We start from the raw sequence: 14,269 nt of genomic DNA, 5'->3' as shown, positions 1-14,269 counted from the left end.
CCCGCTGATTGTTTCCAACAAAAATAATGAAAAAAGATAAAACTAAAGGTATTGCATTGTTACATGCATAGCATTCATAACAGAGTAAATCAACCAATATTGGGCATTGAAATAAACAAATATGATCGGAAAACAATTACAGACGCATGCATTTAGGCTGATAGGGATTGGGTGCTGAATATTGAAGGATATATGGCATTCAAGAAAAGTAAGGAGCTGGGTAAAGGTGGAGAGGTAGTACTGTTAATCAAGGGTAGTACTTGTGCAATTGTTAGAAATGACCTTGATGCAGGAGATCAGAATTTGGAGATAATTAGTTTGGAAATGAGGAATAGTAAGGGAACAGAAATCATCAGTGGGAGTGGCCTACAGGCCCCCACCCCCGCCCCCAGAAAGGAGTCATGATGTGGGACAAAGTAATCAAAATAATTGTTGGGTGATTATGACAAAGGGATGGTTACATTTAAGGTGAATAACATAAAAACCAGAAAAAAATAGATTGGCAGGAATAGCCTGGATATGGAGTTCACAGAATGCTTTTGAGATAGTTTCTTAATGCAGCATACTTTGGAACAGACAGGAAAGTAGGTTAAATTAGACTTGGCACTGTGTAATGTGACAGGATGAAGTAATTAGCTCATGAGTTAAGGCACCCCTAGGTAGCAGTGGCCACAACACAATTGAACTTTGCATCATTTGAAAGGGAGAAGATTGGGTCTAAGATGAGTATTTTAAATGTAAATGAGGGTCACTATGTGGACATAAAATCTGAGCTAGCTGAAGTGGACTTGCATATTAGTCTAGGCAATAGAACAATAGAAACATAGTGGCAGACATTTAATGGGGTATTGCAGGGTACTCAGCATAAATATATTAATTACTCCTGTGTAGTTAGAACCCACAATGTCCTTGACTTTAGGAGAGTAAAGAAAGTTATACTGTAAAAATCATTCCAATTTCAACTCACCTTTCTTTCATGACATTTCAACATTTCAGACCTTAGCATCTTGGCAGCTGAAGAGATAGCCACGAATGGCTCTTTACTTCTGTCATCACTGACCAGCTGCATCTCAGTTTTCAAAAATATATCAGGCTTGAATCCTTTTTTTTGGAGATATGTAATCTTATTTTCTTTGTCAAGGACAAATCTTCCCAGTGACAATATCACTGCAATGCGAATTAGAAATCATATACTGGGAAGAGTCTGTTGGTTTCTCTAAACTTAATTTCACTCATCAAATATGCTTTTGCCAAATTACAATCTTAAAATTGATATCAAATGAAGTTTAAAAATACAGTTTATTAGTTTTTTCTCCCATTTTAGGAATCAGTTGATTCCAATTTAGTTTACCCTTTTTCTTTCTGACTTTTTAAATCAGATGCAATCTCAGACGTAAAAATTAAAATGAGATCTGTTCACTTCATTTAAGAATTTTTTTAATGACACTTTCATTTTGTGTCCTCTCCTTGGGCTGGATTTTACCAGCCCTTTGGAGCAGACCAGGAGCTGAGAAGGGCAGCAAAGTGGTTTTTGGAATAGCAGACTAGTTATCCTCCCTGTGTGACATCAGTGAGCATGTTGGCACAGACCCTACCAGCTGGGCACACAGGAGGCCAGGTAAAGGCCTCTCTATGCCTCCATTGACATTTCCTTGCTGTGGAGCGTTACAATCCTGTCAGCTGAACTTTGAAGTCCTCTCAGTGGATTTTTTCATTGGATGTTCCATTCCTCTTTGAGGAGCTGCCCTTTCAAAGATTTCACATCTCTCCATGTCTTTATCCCTCTTCATCTGTCATCTACTCCAACCCCAATGTCCTCTGATACATTTACTCTCTTCCATGGTTATTTTATTGAGCATTTTTGATTTTAATAGCTGCACAACTTGTGACTGTCCCTTTAGCTGCCAAGGCACTAAGCTCTGAAATTCTTTACCTATACCTGTGAACACCTGTACCTCCGTCTCCGTCTTTAGAGTCAGAACTAGAACTAGAAATAGAATTATTTTGTTTCACATGTACTCAGGTACAGGAGTACATGAGTACAGTGAGAAGTGTACAATGTCACCATTCCAGGTGCCATCATATGTTCAAAAGTACCTAGTTACAGAATCTTGGGTATAAAGTAGAAAGATAAGGAAATAAAGTTAAAAGTTTAACAAATGCTCCTTAAAACCTCCTCTTAACTAAGCTTTTGGTCACATGCCCTGGTGTCTATATGTGGTTCAGTGATATGTATTTATATAGTAGCATTCCTGTGAAACACTTTGCAATGTTTTGCTATCTCGCCCCCTTTTTCTCTCATCATCTGGGAATATAATGCCCAGGAAAAAGCAATTTGGGACACAACCATTCACCAAGAACTCAAAGATACTTTCAGATTCTGCTGCTGCTAAAGGTGCAAGTCAACACTTAAGCAACTATGATCTCAGGTTAAGAATCTAACACCTCAAGGACTCTTTAACTGTGTAGCCTTTATTCTCCCTGTCTGCACCAGACACTACCCCTTTTAAACATATTCAATGTGTTTTTGTGTGTTTAAACTTACCTTTTCTTCAGGGTTAGTACGTGATAACATTCATCTCTCTTTCACTCAAGAAAAACGTGGCATTTGGCTACGTTAATTTCTAATGAACTACGTTGTAATTTGATTGAGTTTTTTGAGGAAATGACGAGGATGATTGACGAGGGTAGGGCAGTAGCTATCATCTACACGGACAGACCATGTAAGGATTATGGATTTTCCCTCTAAATGACATTTTGGAACTGGATGTGTTTTTACAACAACTGATTAATAGTGGATATTGACATATTGAAATTATCTTACAATTCTAGATTTTAATTTGATTGATTTGTTTTATTGTTGTCACATGTACCTAAGTGAAAAGTTTTGTTTTTTGTGCAATATAAGCAGATCATACCACACCAAGTCCATTAGGGTAATAAACAGAATAAAGATTACAATGTTATGGCTGCAGAGAAGGTGCATAAACGGCGAGATAAATATTATGTTTAAAAGTTGAGAAGTCTATTCAGAAGTCTAATAATACTGGGGAAGAAGCTGTTCTTCAATCTAATATAATAAAATGTGAGGCTGGATGTACACAGCAGGCCAAGCAGCATCTCAGGAGCACAAAAGCTGACGTTTCGGGCCTAGACCCTTCATCTCTGATGAAGGGTCTAGGCCCGAAACGTTAGCTTTTGTGCTCCTGAGATGCTGCTTGGCCTGCTGTGTTCATCCAGCCTCACATTTTATTATCTTGGAATTCTCCAGCATCTGCAGTTCCCATTATCTCTGTTCTTCAATCTGTTGGGTTATGTGCTCAAGCCTTTGTAACTTCTGCCTGGGAGGTTGGAAGAGATTATATCCAAGCTTGGATGGGTCTTTGGTCATGTTGGCTGCCTTCCTGAGGCAGCTTGAAGTGTAAATGGAGTCAATGGGTAGAAGGTTAGCTTACGTGATGGACAGGACTGTGTTCACAGCTGTCTGTATTTTCTTACGGTCCTGGGCAGAGAAGTTGCCATAGCACACTGTGATGCATCCAGATAGAATACTTCCTATCATGCATCTATTAAAAATTACATAAGATCATAACATAATAAATAGGAGCCCATCAAGCTTGCTCTGCCATTCAATATGATCATGGCTGATCTTTTCATGGACTCAGCTCCACTTACCCACCTGCTCAGCATAACCCTTAATTCCTTTGCTGTTCAAAAACCTATCTCTACTTGCCTTTAATCAGGTTGCCTCAACTGGGCAGGGAATTCCACAAATTCATAACCTTTGGGTGAAGAAGTTCCTGCACAATGCAGTCCTAAATCTGCTGCCATTTATTTTGAGGCTATGCTTTCTAGTTCTAGTTTTAACTGCCAATGGAAATGACCTCTCTGCTTCTATCCTACCTATTCCCTTCATAATTTTAAATGCTTCTATAAGATCCCCCCTCATCGTTCTAAATTTCAAAGAGTACATTCCCACTTCACTCTCTCTCCTCATACAGCAACCTTCTCAATTCTAGTATCAACCTAGAGTTCATAGATTTGTAGAGATGTACAGCATGGAAACAGACCCTTTGATCCAAGCCATTCACATGGACCAGATATGCTAAAGTAATCTAGTGCCATTTGCCAGCATTTGGCCCATGTCCCTCTACACCCTCACTATTCATATACTCATCAGATGCTTTTTAAATGTTGTAATTATACCAGATTCTACCACTTCCCCTGGCAACTCATTCCACACATCCACTACCCTCTGTATGACAAAGTTACTCCTTACGTCTCTTTTTGAACCTTTCCACTCCCACCTTAAACCCATGCCCTCCAGATTTGGACTCCCCCACCCTGCGGAAAAAGACCTTGTCTATTTACCCAATTATGAGGATCAATGGTCGGCACAACATTGTGGGCTGAAGGGCCTGTTCTGTGCTGTACTGTTCTATGTTCTATGTTCTAATCCATGCCCCTCATGATTTTATAAACTTCTATAATGTCACCTCTCAGTCTTCAATGCTCCGAGGAAAATAGCCCCACCCTATTCAGGCTCTCCCTATAGCTCCAACCCTCTGACCCTGGCAACATCCTTATAAATATTTTTCTGAACCCTTTCAGGTTTCACAACATTCTTCTAATAGCAGGGAGACCAAAGTCCTTACAAGCATGCTGAATTTCCTTAGCCCCCTGAGGAACTAGAGCTGTTGTTGTACTTTCTTGAGCTTTTTTGGTAACTGAATTTAAATTATACCAGCTGCTATGGTGGGATTCAAACCCATGCCCCAGAGCATTAGGCCTCTGGATTACAGTCTCACTAACAGTACCACTACTCATTGTTGCTTCTTGTTGCAACTGATTAAGAAGGAGTTACAAAGAGGAGAGTGATTCCTTCTCCTCACCTGATCATAACAAAAGTTTAAAAAAGTTCTAAATTTGATGCTTTTGAAACACCTAATAATTAGTAGCTGATGACTGAGACTCCATCCTTGAATATGATGTATTTCAATTAAGTTCATCCATTATTCTTGTAAACATTGGAGAATGAAGGTTTAACATATGACACAAAATGCAGATGCTGTTGTATGTAGTGTCCAATCTATCACGTGAATATTCCAATTTCACAGCATTCAAAACCTTAGTGAAGCAGCTAGTGACATGTTATTTTTGCCATGCTGGTAGAGTAGTATAACTCACCAATGGGATATTTGGATATTCACATATACAGCTGTATTTGCATCATGCCAGAATTTGTTATGCAATTTGCACTCCAACAACAAAATCTAATCATTGGTTATTGTTTAAAAAAATCTTCAAACTGTCAACCCCACTCAGTTACAATGCTTCTAAAAGTCTTGTTTCACAAACAAAACATGTAGCAAGACTTTTCTTTGTAGTAAGTGCACACTGTGCAATATGTCCTTCTCTGTGCAGGTCTGAGAAAATACTATGTTAATTCTATATAGCTACTTTCTATACTATCATTTTTATTTGTACTGGTCTGTTGTAATCAGTGAAAAGGGGGCCCACAAGCAATTATATGCAATAGATATCAGAATGCTGCAGACCAAGTCTGTAAAAATGCAAACTGTGTGAAGTTAATACGTTCTGCAAGATTGATTTGTTTTATGTGATTTCAGAGCCCTGGGGTCTTTTTATATCTGATCATAGAATGTTATTTTCCAATAGCCATTCTCCACGGAATTGCAACTAGCAGGTATTTTAAAGTGTTTACGAGGACCGGGACAGCTTATAGGTGACTGAATTATAGCAGCCATTTCACAGCGCTGGAACAGTCATAATTCACAAAGACCGTAAATGTGAATGAGATGTACGCAGAAACATCATTCCTGACTTCACCTCCTAATCACGGAATACTGGCACATCTCTGTTGATTTAATTCTTATGTGACTACTAGTGTGTATTTGTTATCCTTTCTTATAAAAAGCTGCTAATTGGAATTCATTTTTCTTAATAACACTACCGACTACCAACAACTATGTGGTATTGTAGTAGTATCTCTGGATTAGTAATCCATAAAGCAGGTAATGTTTTGAGGGCATGGTTTGAATCCCACCCTAGTAGTTGATGAAGTTTGAATTCAATAAAAATTTGGACTACAAACCTAACTTATTGGGACCATTGGTCACTATTGTTAAAAGCTCATCTGGTTCATTGTTGTCCTTCAGGGAAGAAAATCTCCCATCCATACTTGGTCTGGTGTATATGTGACTTCAGACCTATGACAATGTGGTTGACTCTCATTTGCCCTCTGGGCAATAGGTGCTGATCAAGCAAGTGGTGTCTGCATGCCGTGACTCCATAAAGTTAACAATTGGTGTTTATATTTTATGACCAGCCTCTGGGTGATGTTCCACAAGTTATTATGATTCCACACAGGATACCCCGATTTGTTGCCCTGGGTGGGGAGGTATGAACTGACTCCTGTTCTTTACTTGCTCATCCCCTCGGTTGGTCACAATAATGTAAATTTGCAAAGAAGCCCATCTATTGTGGATGCCTTTCTCGTAAACCAAATGAATTAATGTTTTAAAATGAGCCAATTAAGAATCATAGAGATATGCAGCACAGAAGCAGACCTTCGGTCCAGCTTGTCCATGCTAACTAGATATCCTAAAAAAATCTAGTCCCATTTGCCAGCATTTGGCCCATATCGCTCTATACCCTTCCTATTTATAACTCCATCCAGATGCATTTTAAATGTTGTAATTGTACCAGCCTCTACTACTTTTTCTAACAGCTCATTCCATACATGTACCACCCTCTGCATAAAAAATGGTTGCCCCTCAGGTCCCTTTTAAATCATTCCCCTCTCACCTTAAACCGATATCCTCTAGTTTTGGGCTCCCCACCCCAGGGAAAAGATCTTGCCTATTTAACCTATCCATGCACCTCATGATTTTATAAACCTCTATAAAGTCACCCCTCAGCATCCGATGCTCCTGGGAAAATAGCCCCGGTCTATTCAGCCTCCCTCGACATCTCAAACTCTCCAACCCTGGCAACATCCTTGTAATTTTTTTTCTGAACTCTTTCAAGTTCCACAACATCCTTCCTGTACCAGGGAGATCAGAATTGCAGGCAGTATTCCGATAGTGGCCTAACCCATGTCCTGGACAGCAGCAAAATGACCTCCCAACTCTTGTACTCAATGCACTGACCAATAAAAACAAGCAAACCAAATGCCTTCTTCACTATCCTATCTACCTGCATCACACGTTTAAGGAACTATGAATCTGCACTCAGTGGTCTCTATATTCAACAATGCTCCTCAGGTTCTTACCATTAAGTGTAACGGTCTTTGCCTTTCTAAAATGAAGCACCTTACATTTATTTAAATTAATTTGACCAAGTTTTTTGGGTTAACAAAATGATGAGTTTATTAATTACTAAAATCTGGAAGAAGTAATAACAGAATGCATATACATTCAGATTCCCAAATATGGCTGTTCAACAATCGCTCTTCACAAACCATCCCACCCAACTGAGATAGCTCCCAAGAGATTACATTACGGTTTGTAGTGCATTTCTCCCTTTTAGATTCAGCCATTTGAAATTTCCTTGACAGCTCATCGTGTGTGATGCTCAGTTACTGAACTGTTCTCTGCACTCACCTTTTGGCTGCATGTCCTTTCCTTGAAAATTAAATTTTGCAAATGCAATTAAAAGTTCAATATGTCTGTAAGTACTTAGAGTTTTCTGTTTCTTTTTAAATTAATTCATGGAATATGGGCATCGCTGGCTGTGCAAGCATTTATTGCCAGCCCCCGCCACCCATCTCCAAATGGCCTGGAAAAGGTGATGGTGAGCTTTCATTGTGAACTGCTGCAGTCTATATGCTGTAGGTAGACTCGCAAAGTACTTAGGGAGGGCAGTCCAGGATGTTGATGAGCAACGCTGAAAGAACACTGGCATACTTCCAAGTCAAGACTTCATTGTCATGACAATATATCTCCATTGTCTTAATAAAATGCCTCCATGGATTTCATAGGAGCATAATAAAACAAGATTTGACACGCAACTACGTAGGGATATGCTAAGGAAAATCTCAGCCAAAAGGTACATTTTGAGGGACTTCTTTAAGATGGGAAGACAGTTAGGTACCTGGAGAAGTTCAGTGATGAAATTCCAGAGTTTATGCCCATGATGGTAGGAGGCTCTTGCATTCAGAGTTGACTGATTAAAACAGAGAATCTTCTAAATGGCAAAATTAATGAGCACAATACCTGAGGGCAATGGGACTGATAAACATTGTAAAGAACGGAAGGGGCAAAGACATGGAGGGGTTTGAAAACAAGGATAAGCATTTTAGAATAGAAATATTGACCTCATCAGAAGTCAGTGTAGGTCAGCATGTGTGAAGGGTGAATGGAAATGTGTTAATTAGCAATTAGGACACAACAGCAGAGTTCAGATGATATCAAGTTTTTGAAGGGTAGAACCTGAGAGACCAGTCAGGTTTGCATTAGAATGGTGATAGTTAGAATCAACACAGACATTATTGACAATCTCAGCAGCACTTTTCGATCAGATTACTACAGTTCATCTCTTCTGAATTGTACTTGGGGAAAGCAAGTCTCTTCAAACCATCTTTGAGTATTTCCAGGTTACAGGACACTGCTCTGGGAGTGTGGCAAAGTGGATGCCAGCTGTTGAGGTGCCATCCTTTGTGGCATAATTCTCTCTGAACGTAACCCCCTTTCTCATCTAAAGGCAGCTGTCACTGGAATCCAAATCAATGCTTGCACTGAGGACTCTGGTTTGCTGTTAATGGAGTGGCTGCTGTCACAGACAGTCATGGGAGAGCCGCAAAGCTTTAAATACAATGTAAAAGTCAATCAGATTTTCAAATGAAGGGCAGGAAATCCCAATGACAGCTGCTTAAAGAGCAAAACATTCGAAGAGTTAACGGATTGTTAAGGAACCTATTCCAAATTAATTGATGTAATGAAACTGATTCACACTCCATGCAAAACCTCCAGATTTTGGTTAATTCCCTAGCTCAGTGGCAAACCAAGGATTAGGCATTTGGGCCTCATGTAATTCAACACTGTTTGCACCCAGAATGATATGGGAGTATTCTCTTATGAACACGCTGAAAAAAAGGACTGTTCTTAGGGCTTTCAACCAAGGTTACCAGCTGCTACTTAGGTTGGATTTTGAAAGTGGAACAAAACAAAGGTTGTCCCAAGGAACAAGAGGACACTAGAGGAGGATGATGTTTTCAATTGTGTGTAATCTTGCAGAGAAGTCAAGAAGGTTGAGGAGAAATAATACAACACGATCACGTTCCCAAATAATGTTATTTGTGACTTTAGTGAGGGTCACTTTACTGCTGCGCAAGAGGTAGTAGTCTGTTTGGAAGGGTTCAAATATGAATTGTGGGAGAGCTGGGTAGATATCTGGGATAAAAGCCAAAAGAACTGTGGGTGCTCTAAATCAAGAACATAAACAGAAGTTGCTGGAAAAAGCTCAACAGATCTGGCAGCATCTGTGAAGAAAAAATCTGAGGAAGGGTCACCAGACCCCAAAAGTTAACTCTGATGTTTTCTTGTAGGTATCTGGGATGTCTAATTCTATTATCACAGCCCGGTTAAATTAATTAGCTCCATAAAATACAGTCTGGGTTGAGTTAAGAGTTACCACATCTGCCTTACCAATATACATACCTACTTTGCCCAATCCACCCACTTGCACATGTACACATTCACCCATTCAATCACACTAACACAGTAAGAGGTTCTGGGGCATTTACAATGTTACCGCCAGAATACAGCAGCTAGTGCTGTAAAAGGGGGTCATGGATTGTGCCCAGATTCTCTGCATTACTCTGTTCAGTGACTCTTGCACTGAAAGGGATGTGCAGGATCCCCCATCAGAAAACTGGCTGGAACAATCAGAGGAAATTAAGTTAATAGTCTTTTTGGGACTGGTTAGCATCAGGAAAAGGCACTCTATTGCTGACCAAACAATTTGTGTAATTATTCCATGAGATGATGCAAAATTTAAAAATAACAATATCTGGGAGATCAGCAGATTTTGCTATATCCACCTGAATAAGTAAAGAACAGGAGTCAGTTCATACCTCCCCACCCGGGGCAACAAATCGGGGTATCCTGTGTGGAATCATAATAACTTGCGGAACATCACCCAGAGGCTGGTCATAAAATATAAACCCCAATTGTTAACTTTATGGAGCCACGGCATGCAGACACCACTTGCTTGATCAGCACCTATTGCCCAGAGGGCAAATGAGAGTCAACCACATTGTCATAGGTCTGAAGTCACATATACACCAGACCAAGTATGGATGGGAGATTTTCTTCCCTGAAGGACAACAATGAACCAGATGAGCTTTTAACATAACAGAGCCTTAAATGCATCCAAAGAGAACAATTTTCTTTGCTCCCCTCACTTTATCAGTTGTCAAACACAGTGCCAGTAACACAGTCACTCCACATTTGACCCCAGCTCTACTTTATGCTTGCAAGTTATATTTTAGTTTAATTTCAGTCATTCCTCCATCCTGCAATCTTTGCAAAGCATAAAAAGATTTCAAATCATTTCAGATTCTTTGAAAATGCTTCAACAATTTTTATCCCAGTGTGTGGGCTTTTATCTTAAGTGAGCATATCGGTTTAATTGGAGTTGCCATTGTTTTAATTCAGCATGGGTCAGTATGTAGTTCCCACAAGTTTGGTACCAGGGTGGCACTCCAGTGTTAATCATTTACATCAACCATTGATTAACACTGGAGTGCCACCCTAGTACCAAACGTATGGGAAATACATACTGATCATGTTGAGCTTTTCACAGAAAATTCTGTTTTTGTTCTTGATTTAGAGCACCCACAGTTCTTTTGGCTTTTATCCCAGATATCTACCCAGCTCTCCCACAATTCATATTTGAACCCTTCCAAACAGACTACTACCTCTTGCGCAGCAGTAAAGTGACCCTCACTGATGCTAACCAGTCCCAAAAAGACTATTAACTTAATTTCCTCTGATTGTGCCAGCCAGTTTTCTGATGGGGGATCCTGCACATCCCTTTCAGTGCAAGAGTCACTGAACAGAGTAATGCAGAGAATCTGGGCACAATCCATGACCCCCTTTTACAGCACTAGCTGCTGTATTCTGGCGGTAACATTGTAAATGCCCCAGAACCTCTTACTGTGTTAGTGTGATTGAATGGGTGAATGTGTACATGTGCAAGTGGGTGGATTGGGCAAAGTAGGTATGTATATTGGTAAGGCAGATGTGGTAACTCTTAACTCAACCCAGACTGTATTTTATGGAGCTAATTAATTTAACCGGGCTGTGATAATAGAATTAGACATCCCAGATACCTACAAGAAAACATCAGAGTTAACTTTTGGGGTCTGGTGACCCTTCCTCAGATTTTTTCTTCACAGATGCTGCCAGATCTGTTGAGCTTTTTCCAGCAACTTCTGTTTATGTTCTTGATTTAGAGCACCCACAGTTCTTTTGGCTTTTATCCCAGATATCTACCCAGCTCTCCCACAATTCATATTTGAACCCTTCCAAACAGACTACTACCTCTTGCGCAGCAGTAAAGTGACCCTCACTAAAGTCACAAATAACATTATTTGGGAACGTGATCGTGTTGTATTATTTCTCCTCAACCTTCTTGACTTCTCTGCAAGATTACACACAATTGAAAACATCATCCTCCTCTAGTGTCCTCTTGTTCCTTGGGACAACCTTTGTTTTGTTCCACTTTCAAAATCCAACCTAAGCAGCAGCTGGTAACCTTGGTTGAAAGCCCTAAGAACAGTCCTTTTTTTCAGCGTGTTCATAAGAGAATACTCCCATATCATTCTGGGTGCAAACAGTGTTGAATTACATGAGGCCCAAATGCCTAATCCTTGGTTTGCCACTGAGCTAGGGAATTAACCAAAATCTGGAGGTTTTGCATGGAGTGTGAATCAGTTTCATTACATCAATTAATTTGGAATAGGTTCCTTAACAATCCGTTAACTCTTCGAATGTTTTGCTCTTTAAGCAGCTGTCATTGGGATTTCCTGCCCTTCATTTGAAAATCTGATTGACTTTTACATTGTATTTAAAGCTTTGCGGCTCTCCCATGACTGTCTGTGACAGCAGCCACTCCATTAACAGCAAACCAGAGTCCTCAGTGCAAGCATTGATTTGGATTCCAGTGACAGCTGCCTTTAGATGAGAAAGGGGGTTACGTTCAGAGAGAATTATGCCACAAAGGATGGCGCCTCAACATAGAACATAGAACAGTACAGCACAGCACAGGCCCTTCAGCCCACAATGTTGCACTGAACATTTACCCTAAACCTAAGGCCTATCTAACCTCCACCATTACCTTATACCATCATCCATAAGCCTATCTAATAGCCGCTTAAATGCCTAAATGAGGCCAACTCCACTACCCTCTCCGGCAATGCATTCCATGCCATTACCAGTCTCTGAGGAAAGAAATAGCTGGCATCCACTTTGCCACATCCCTAGAGCTGTGTTCTGTAACCTGGAAATAATCATAGATGGTTTGAAGAGACTTGCTTTCTCCAAGTACATTTCAGATGAGATTAAATTTGAGTCTGACCTTACACAACATTCACAACAGGGAAAACCGTGCCAATGGCTGTGAATATTACTATTGTATAAAGTAGTGACATGACTTGGACCAATCCCACCATACGTGACGTGTGCCACAGTTGTCAATCTTCAGTCCACTGAAGCAGATGACAAGTGAAAAAAACATTACTGTTCGCTAAGAGAAGCAATTTCATCAACTTCTCATGGAACGGTGAGAATAACATCAATTGCAGCACATTTACCAGCTGACAGAGTTTCCAAAAGTGTGGGGTCAACTTAACAGTACGTGTGTAGCCATTGGGAATCTCAGTAAAACTCTCACTGGAATTGAAAGTCTTTGCACACTATTAATGTGCAGCTGGTGTTCAAGCACAGTAACAGAATAATATGAATCAACACATGGCACTGCAGGAGCAGTCCTATTGCCATGCAGCTCTATTTGAAGCAGTAGGCAGAATGTGTAGATGGCTGCTAGATGACTAAATGCCATTTGCAACCTTGGGAGACGACTCGTTGAATAGTCAAGGATACAGATATTATGAAGCTCAAGAATGCACACAAATTATGGTGGAATATAGAACATAGTAGGGTGGCACAGTGGCTCAGTGGTTAGCACTGCTGCCTCCCAGTGCCAGGGACCTGCGCTCAACCCCACCTTCGGGCTACTGTCAGTGTGAACTTTACACATTCTCTTCGTGTCTGCATGAGTTTCCTCTGGGTGCTCTGGTTTCTTCCCACTGTCCAAAGATAGGTGGATTGGCCACGTTAAATTGCCTGCAGTGTTCAGGGATGTGTAGATTAGGTGAGTTTTGGGGAGGGTTCTAGGTTGGAAACTCTGAGGGTCAGTGTGGACTTGTTGGGCTGAAGGGCCTATTTCCACACTGTAGGGATTCTCTGATTCTATGTACAGATCAGGTGGATTGATCATGCTAAATTTCCCATAGTGTCCAGTGATGTACAGGCTTAGTTGAATTAGTCATGGGAAATGCAGGGTTACAGGGATAGGGTAGGAGGTTTGGGTATGGGTGGGGTGTTCTTTGAAGGGTCAGTGTGGCATTAATGGGTTGAATAGTCTGCTTCCACACTGTAGAGATTCTATAGAATTGGTAATATGTTGAATACTGATTCTGCTGCTTGGACACATTAGCCTCAGTATCGACGTGAAGGTAGTTTACATCAGAGATGGGGATAGGTGGTGAATTGGGGAATTCCATTGAAAAACTTGAAAGTACATGAGTTGGATTCTCCCTCTTGAAGTGGGTTAAACCATTTGATTTTTCCGTTCTGATCGTTTTGTTTCCCAGGCTGCACCATGGCCATGATATAACCATAGAATCCCTTCAGTGTGGAAACAGGGCTTTCGGCCCATCAAGTCCACACTGACCTTCAGAACATCCCACCCAAACCCATCCCCCTTTAACCCACCTAATCTACATATCCCTGAACACTACGGGCAATTTAGCACAGCCAATCTACCTAGCCTACACATGTTCGGGCTATGGGAGGAAACTAGAGCACCCAGAGGAAACCCATAAAGACAGTTACCCAAGGGTGGGATTGAACCAGGATCCCTAAAGCTGGGATGCCTCAGTGCAAACCACTGAGCCACTGTGCTGCCCTAGATAATCTAAAGTCACTATTTAAAGTGGTTCTTGGAGGAGCTTCAAGGTGTG

This window comes from Stegostoma tigrinum, chromosome 26, assembly GCF_030684315.1.
Source record: "Stegostoma tigrinum isolate sSteTig4 chromosome 26, sSteTig4.hap1, whole genome shotgun sequence".
Taxonomy (NCBI): Eukaryota; Metazoa; Chordata; class Chondrichthyes; order Orectolobiformes; family Stegostomatidae; genus Stegostoma; species Stegostoma tigrinum.
Note: the sequence above shows the minus strand (reverse complement) of the source record.